Below are 9371 nucleotides of genomic sequence, written 5' to 3'. Positions count from 1 at the left end.
TAAAATCAAGCATGCAACGTATTTTGAAATTTACTCGAGAAGTCATATATGTATTACATAAACATTTTAAAACATGCCAAATTTTGCCCAGGGCGCTGTCAGGCCTAAAAAACTCGACCGGTGCAAAATGACCATTTTGTCCCTGGAAACCCTAGATGACCATTTTACCCTTGGACCTCTAAATTTCGACCCGAAAATTACCGAACTCCTTCAAACATCCCAAAACACATTTATAAGCATTTCTTAGACGTAAACTTGAGCCCATTTCAAAACTTAATTGATTCGTTTTAAAACTTGGACCGAGGTCCCGGTTTTAACACGAATCAACCTGAACCTTAACCAAAATTTTCCCAACTCGAACCATGACTCGATCCTACATGACCAGCCTCTAAACAACTTATTTTATACCCTTAAACAGTGGCTGAAAGTTGCTGGAATTTTTCTGCACATGCGTACTCGAAACCTTAGTACACGAAGCTTGAAATTATTCGATCCTAGGCCCTACCATCTCGAACCAGCCTTGAACCAACCCTTCCTAGCCCACCTTAGGACCCTCCTGGACAGACCTAACCCAAGCTCATAGCCCCATGCACGCTTCAAGACGCAAACGACCGCTAGCCTTCAACAACACACTAACCGAGAACACACTAGCACCACTCGATCAAAAATATTGTCCGAACACTCAAAAAGTCCCGCGATTCGCTAAAATTTGCGTACCGGTTAAAAATATGACGCATCAAGTAAAAATACCCAAGGCCCAATTTTAAAAAAAAAAACCCTTAAAACACTTCAAATTAATTAACTAAATTTAATAATTCAATAAAAATATTTTTCCTGATAATCCACGATCTCCATTCCTCGTTCGAGCGCAAAATGAAACTTAAAACCTTAATGCATGAAACTTTAAAATAATCAAGAAATAAACCCTGACCAAGCCATACTCATGAATTAAATGCACAAAAATCATTAAACACATATTTTAAAATAAAACCATAGATTCCATGCATTCAGGTTACGTAGTTCGAAATTCCTGGACCTTACAACTCTCTGTTCCTTAAAACAAAATTTCGTCCTCAAAATTTAAAACATACCAATTAACTCTGGGTAGCGACTCCTTATCTCGGCATCAGTCTCCCAAGTAGCCTCCTCCTCGGAATGATTCAGCCACTTGACTTTGACCATATGGATCACCTTGTTCCGGAGCCTCCTCTCCTGTCTGTCCAATATCTGAGTGGGTCTTTCCTCAAATGACAGGTTCGGTGTCAGTTGAAGTGGCTCATAGTTCAACAACTGCAAAGGATTCGACATGTACTTATGCAGCATAGAGACATGGAACACATTATGAACTCCCGCCAGATTCGACGGCAATGCAACTCTGTATGCAAGTGTCCAAACTCTCTCTAGGATCTCGAACGGTCCAATGAATCTAGGGCTTAGCTTGCCCTTCTTCCTGAATCTCATCACGCCCTTCATCGGTGTGACTTTTATGAATATATGGTCCCCTACTGCAAACTTGAGATCCCGGCGCCGCTGATCAGCATAACTCCTCTGACGGCTCTGGGCGGTCCTCATTTTGTCCCGAATCCTAACTACCAACTCTGCGGTCTGCCTGAAAATATCTGGTCCCAATTTTGTCCTCTCTCTGACCTTGTCCCAATACACCGGCGACCTAAAATTCCTCCCGTACATTGCCTCATATGGACCCATACCATCGATGCCTGATAACTGTTGTTGTATGTGACCTCCACGAGAGGTAATTCCGGCTCCCAGCTACCCTGGAAGTCGATCCTGCAAGCTCTGAATAGGTCCTCCAGAATCTGAATCATCTTCTCTGACTGTCCGTTGGTCTGAGGATAGAAGGCAGTACTGAAAAGCAGCTTAATACCCATTTCCTGGTGCAGACTCTTCCAGAACCCAGACGCAAACCTCGGATCCCTGTCTGACACGATTGACACTAGAATCCCATGCTGTCTGACTATCTCTCTGATGTACAGCTCTGTGTATTGCGTCATGGTGAAGGTCTTCTTGATCGGTAGAAAATGAGCTGACTTGGTGAGCCGATCAATGATCACCCATATGGCATTATATCTACCAGTCTTCCTCGTAAGCCCTGTCACGAAATCCATGGTGATGTTCTCCCATTTCCACTCGGGAATATGGAGTGGCCTAAGCTTCCCTACAGGTCTCTGATGCTGTGCCTTGACCTGCTGACATGTCAAACACTCAGAGACAAATTGCAGAATATTCTGCTTCATGCCCGGCCACCAATAAAGAGACTGAAGATCTCAATATATCTTCGTACTCCCTGGATGGATGGAGTACGTGGTGCTGTGGGCCTCGCTCAAGATATCCGCTCTCAGGGAATCATTGTCAGGAACCCACAGTCGGTCCTTATATCCGACTATGCCATCCACAACTATATACAGTCTCCGGACCTTACCCTCGTCCTTTTTTTTCCACTTCTGCAACTGCTCATCAGAAGTCTGCCCTACCCGAATTCTGTCTCCCAAAGTCGGCTGTACTATCAACGTAGCAAGATTTGGGGCATTGCCCCTGGCATAGACTGCAAGCTCAAATCTTCACTGGCAGCGGTCTCTGTACCAAAAAATAAGCAGTTACTGCGTGCTTCTTGCTCAGTGCATCTACAACCACATTAGCCTTACCCGTATGGTAGCTAATGTCACAGTCATAATCCTTCACTAACTATAGCCACCTCCGCTGTCTCATGTTCAGCTCTTTCTGTGTGAAAAAGTACTTCATGCTCTTGTGGTCAGTGAAAATCCTGCACTTCTCCCAATACAGATAAAGTCTCCAGATCTTTAGGGCAAATACCACTGCTGCTAGCAAGAGTTTGTGAGTTGGATAATTCTTCCCATGGACCTTCATCTGTCGGGACACATAAGCTATAACTTTTTCATGCTGCATCAACACTGCGCCCAAACCGAGCCTCGAAGAATTTGTATATACCACAAACTCCCCATGCCCCGATGGTATAGCTAGAACCGGCGTTGAGGTCAAAGCCTGCTTTAATATGTCGAAGCTCTCCTGGCACTCCGGTCCCCAAATAAAAACTTGGTATTATTCTTCGTCAGGACGGTCATAGGCACCGCAATAGAAGAAAAGCCATGAATAATTTTCCTATAATAGCCAACCAATCCCAAAAAGCTACGGATCTCTGTCACGCTCTTAGGCACTGGCCAATCTCTGACTGGCTCAACTTTGTTGGGGTCGACCTCTATACCATCCTGAGATACAATGTGGCCCAAGAATGCCACTTTGTCTAGCCAGAACTCGAACTTGCTGAATTTGGCATACAGCCGTCTATACAGGACGGTCCTCAGATGCTGGCTGTGCTACTCTCTGCTCCTCGAAATAACTCAGTATGTAATCTATAAAAACTGTGACAAACTGATCCAGATATGGCTAAAACACGGGATTCATGATATCCATGAAGATCGCTGGCGTGTTTGTCAAACGAAAGGGCATCACCATAAACTCATAGTGCCCATAACGCGTCCGGAAGGCTGTCTTATGCACGTCAGACTCTCTCAACTTCAGTTGATGGTATCCAGTTCGGAGATCGATATTTGAGAATACTGACGCTCCCTGAAGCTGATCAAACAAATCCTCGATCCTCGACAATGGATAGTTGTTCTTGACCGTGACTCTATTAAGCTCTCTGTAGTCAATACATAACCGAATGCTGCCATCTTTCTTTTACGTACCGGTTCGCCAAATGGAAAAAATCTAGGGCGAATGAAACCCTTATCTAGAAAATCATGTATCTCATCTTTCAACTCCTTCATCTCTGCAGGTGCTAGTCTATAGGGCACCATAGAAATAGGCACGGTATCTGGAATAAGCTCGATAGAAAATCCACCTCTCTCTCTGGTGGAATGCCTGAAATATCATCAGGTAAAACACTGGGGAAATCACTGACCACATCAACTTCCTCTAACTTCTGACTGGCTGGCTCTTGTACTGATACAATACAGGCCAAAAACGCCTGGCAGCCCTTCTTCATGAGCTTCCTCTCACACATGCAGGAAATGATGTGCGGCATCTGCTGGTGTCTAGCTGCCTCAAAAATAAACAGCTTACCACTGGGCGATAGGACCGATACTGACCTCTGTCGAAAGTCTATGACAGCTCCGTTCAAAGAAATCCAGTCCATACCCAAAATGATATCGAACTCCGGCAACGGTATCACGATCAAATCTGCCTGCACCGCATTCTTCTGTAACCGAAGCTCCAATTTCTTCACTATCAGAGAGGTAAACATTTGATACCCGGATGGAATCGATACCTTGAATCCTGAATCCATAGCCGCTGGTATGATTCCTAGTCGCTGGAAGAACGTCTCAGATTTAAATGAATGTATAGCTATAGAATCTAGCAATGCATGCATAGCTACACCTGATATGTATATCATTCATGTGACAAAACATACTATCAAAACTTAAGAAATTTTCTACTAGTAATTATCCCAAAATCTTTGATAAATTTACTGATTTAACCCAAGTGTTCTTAAAAAAAATTGAATTTTAGTCCTCAAACTTTCAAAATTACAAATTGACTCTTAAAGTTTCCGAACATTAAAATTTGGCCCTTACCCTGTAAACTACTTCTTCTGCGGCTGGAATCTGGACTGGGTCTGATGCTGTTTCTGCTGCATCTCAAAATCAATGTCTCGGAGAGCCTGCTCCGCCTGGAAGGCAAAATAAGTGGCCTCATTATAGCTAGCCGATCTCATCAGCATCACATCCCAGCGCAAAGTAGGCCAGAGGCCATCCATGAAATGCCTCAACTTCTGGGCGGCATATCTAGCAATAAGGGGCACAAAGTGACAGCCCCTGTCAAACTTCCCTATAAACTCTGCCACCGTTGAATCCCCCTGACGGAGACTCATGAACTTCCTCATCAGGCGACCACTGACATCAGCTGGGAATTACTTGCGTAGAACACTTCCTTGAACTGCTCCCAAGTGAGGGTAGCCAAATTCAACCCGTGCACTGCTCCCTCCCTCCAAATGGATGCATCATCTTTCAACATATACGTGGCGCTCCTGACTCGGTCGCCATCCCTCATATCCAAGTACTGAAAGTGGAGCTCCAATGAGTGGATCCATCCCTTTGCTAAAAACGGGTTAATGGTACCGCCGAACTCCTTCGCGTTGAGCCGTCTGAACTAGCCTGCTCCAGAAGTCTAGCCATACCCTCCAGTACATGGGTAACTGCATCCAAAGGCAGGTGGTGGTGGTGGTGATGGAGGGCCTCTGCCACCTCCAGGAATATCATCCTGACGATATGTACTGGGGGCGCGTCGGAGAGGCATGATATCTGAAAACAGTCCAATTTTAAATGTAACCCATCATGCAATTAATCTAGTTTTCAAAGCAGTAAATCTTTAAATCATGAAAGCAGCTAAATATGCACCGTAAATCATCGTAAAATGTACATCATGTAACCATGCAGGAGATAGCAGTAAAATATTTAAAACATTTAAAATATAAAAGCTTACAGATTTGAGGCTTGAAGACTGAGTTGCAGAAGCTGGCGGTGGCACAACCCTATACAAGACCCTTGCTCTGATACCAACTTAAATGTCTACTAATTTTGAAATGCTACAAATTTTTTTTTTCGAAAATCACCTTCTAGGCATCCATGAAGAGTACTGAAAAAAATAACCTTTAAAATTAATCGTAATTCAATGACAAATAGGATACTGCAGTTCAAAACTTTGTCAACTCAGCCATCAATAATGTGCGTAGAATAAAACCAAGTAAAAATCCAGGAAAAACACCAGCATATCGTAACAAACGTATAAAATGATCATGTCTACTCGAAACCCATAAAAATGTGATGTGCGGAATAAATAAGTTCATCGGGTTAGCTTGCGCACATCCAGCCCTGCCTACTCAGTCTTCGGCACTTGCTATCCCCTGATCAACATACTCACTTGCATCATTCACACTTAATGATTCTAAAGACTCAACACACTTGAAATGTTAATAGCAAGTGCATATACATAACATGCAACAATGAAAAGTACTGTAATAAAAATACATTTCATGAACTTACAAGATCGTATGCATAATAATGGTCTTTTAAAGCATAAACATTTAATAACATATCAACATATACGTGTTTGTTTTTTAATTTGGATTATGTTCATCAGCTGTGACTTTCGTATCATCGTATTAGGCGATGGATCAATCTACGCATAACCGCGGTACCCGACGGCGGGGACAACATCGACCGTATTACCCATCCACTGAGCCTTGGCCTTACATATCATCGTATTAACATGTCATCGTATTAGTCACAACTAACTCACTTCCTTCAAAAACATGTCATCATATTCATCACTTAAGAAAAACATGCATATACATAAACTTTTCTTTAAAATCAAGCATGCAATATATTTTCACATTTACTCAAAAAGTCATATATGTATTGCATAAACATTTAAAAACATGCCAAATTGTGCTTAGGGCGCTGTCAGGCCTAAAAAACTCGACCTGAGTGCAAATTGACCATTTTGCCCCTGGAAACCAAAATGACCATTTTACCCCTGGACCACTAAATTTCGACCCGAAGCTTACCAAACTCCTTAAAACATCCCAAAACACATTTATAAGAATTTCTTAGATGTAAACTCGAGCTTGTTTCAAAACTTAAATATTCGTTTTAAAACTTGGACCGAGGTCCCGGTTTTAACCTGAATCAACCCGAACCTTAACCAAAATTTTCCCAAGTCGAACCTTGACTCGATCAGGGGGTTGGATTTGTATCTAGGTCGTATTCCAAAGGTATATGCTCACATTTTAAATCGTTCGGTGGAAAATTTTACAACAACGAAATTTGAAGAAATTTCACAAGCAATGTCTAAATTTATATCCGATTTCTTGAAGACAGTCCTGGGTAAACCAAATCAGCGAACTCATGAAGAGCATTACAAATTTGAAAGAGAAGGGAACAGTGATGTAAGGTCTAGGAAATTCGAACTACGTAATCGGACTGCATACACTGTCGGGTTTTATTTAAAATACATGTTAAATGATTTTTATGCATTGAATGCATGATATTTGCATGGATAGGTGTTTATTTCATTGTTTGTTAAGGTTTCATGCATTAGGACTTTAAGTTGCTTTCCGCGCTCGAATGAGTAATGGAGACCGAGGATAATCTGGAAAAATGTTTTTATAAAATAATTATTTTTAATATATGATTTATTTAAGTAGGATTTTTTAAAATGGGCCTTGGTTGGGTATTTCTACTAGTCGGGTTATAATTTTTTACCCGTACGCATATTTTAACAATTCGGAAGACTTTTTGAGGACTCGGACAATATTTTCAAAAACGAACCATAACGAAATATTTTTCGGGAGTATTTTTGGGCTTGAGGGGTTTTTTATATTGCATAATGGGCCTAAAACTCTTTTAAACTCATTTATTTTAATTAGAGCCCATTATACAGTAATCTTTTATTTAAAAACCTATCAACCCTAACCCAAAACCTAACCTAAAGCACACGGCTGCCCCTTCCTCATAGCAGCAGCATTTCGAAAGTTCTTCGGCAGCTTATGCTCGAAAATCCTCTCTAGCCTTCAAGAAAAATCTTCCCCCATCTCTCCGGTGCGTTCTTCGCAAGGGTCTTCAAAGTTTCGAGCGTATAAATGTTAAGGCACGTCATGTATCACTTTTCCTCATCATTCATGCTACTTACATGTTGGTGTTGTGTTTGCATGAGAATTTAATTGAAATATCATGTAGTATCATCTTTGCAAAAGTTTAATATGAAATATGCATTTTTTTGACTCATAACTCACGTTTCTTGTTTATGGTGCAAGGGGCTGCTATGGCTGGTGGTTATAGGGCTGTTCATGGTGTGAGACAGGGTTTCATGTGGCTGGAATCACAAACTAGTCAAGTCTATGAGGAAACCGATCGGAGATATGGTTGTATGTCGATGTTTGCGGATAGATTGAGTGTGGGGGCGAGGGCCGGCTGTAGGGAACCAGAATGAGCCATAGTGCAGACCCTAAGGGTTCTGAGACGTGGCCTGCAAGGGCTCACCAACTATTGGTCACGCTCATGTAGCCAACCGTAGCACAAGGAGTGGCGAATAGGTTAGGGCGTGGGCTCGGTTTCGGGTGTAACGCGTGGGGCTGGTTGCATGGGTAGTATGGTTAGTTAGGGTTGGTTCAGTATGGCCTCATTGGTCCGGTCTTGATTCCAGTATGAGTGGTTAGGTGCTGGTCTTCTTGGTCTTGTGCTAGGATCGAATATTGAGAGCCCAAGGTACACTAGGGTTTCGGTTATCCATGGTGCAGGAAATTTCAGAAAGAATCAGGGGGATTTTGAGGGTTCTAAATGGTTCGAAATGAGTTGTAAGGGGTATGTCTAAGTATTATTAAGTTATGGTGAAAATTTGGAAAAAATTTGCTTAAGTTTTGGGTTGATTCGAGTTAAAACCGGGACCCTAGTCCAAGTTTTAAAACGAATCGTATAAGTTTTGGAACGGGCTCACGTTTACATCTAAGAAATGCCTATAAATATGTTTTTATATGTTTTTAGGAGTTTGGTTGGCTTCGGGTCGAAATTTTGAGGTCCAGGGGTAAATGGTAAATTAGGGTTTCCAAGGGAAAATGGCCATTTTGCACCCATTAGCAGTCCTGACAGCACCCTAAATATTTTCATACTCATTCATTTTATTATGTTGATGGATGACAGGATTTTTACACATTTCATATTTGCATTATATTAAAACGTAAGACTAGGGTTGATGATTTGTCTTTTATTTAAACTGCAGTATTTTCATCAGTTAGTTGATTGCTGTTAATTCAAAATGTGAAATTTTTTGTGGTACTGCATGCATGCATAAGATGGAAATTTTCAAAAATGAGTTTATAAAAAATATAAAAAAAATTCTAGTAGTATTTTAAGTACTAGACGTTTCAGTTTGTATTAGAGCAAGTGTCATATATAGTGTTGTGCCACCAGCCAGCTTCTGCAACTCAGTCTTCAGGCCTCAAGTCTGTAAGTTTAAATGTTTTAATACTATCACCTGCATGTTCACATGATACATATTTTATAGTGATCTACACTACAAGTTTAGCTGCTTTCATGATTTAAGGATTAAATGTTTTGAAAACTAGATTAAATTGCATGATATGTTACGTATAGAATTTAGACTGTATTCAGTATCATGCCTCCCAGACGCGCCCCTAACACTGACCAACAAAATGATACTACTGGAGGCGATAGAGGCCTCCGACCACCACCGCCACCTCCAGGGGACGCAGCTACTCGAGTCCTCGGGGGCATTAAGGCACAGCAAGCTGCTCGACCCCAGACAGACATATATGA

The sequence above is a fragment of the Primulina tabacum genome, chromosome 2, assembly GCF_025594145.1.
Source record: "Primulina tabacum isolate GXHZ01 chromosome 2, ASM2559414v2, whole genome shotgun sequence".
NCBI classification, from domain to species: Eukaryota; Viridiplantae; Streptophyta; class Magnoliopsida; order Lamiales; family Gesneriaceae; genus Primulina; species Primulina tabacum.
This window is presented reverse-complemented; position numbering follows the sequence as displayed.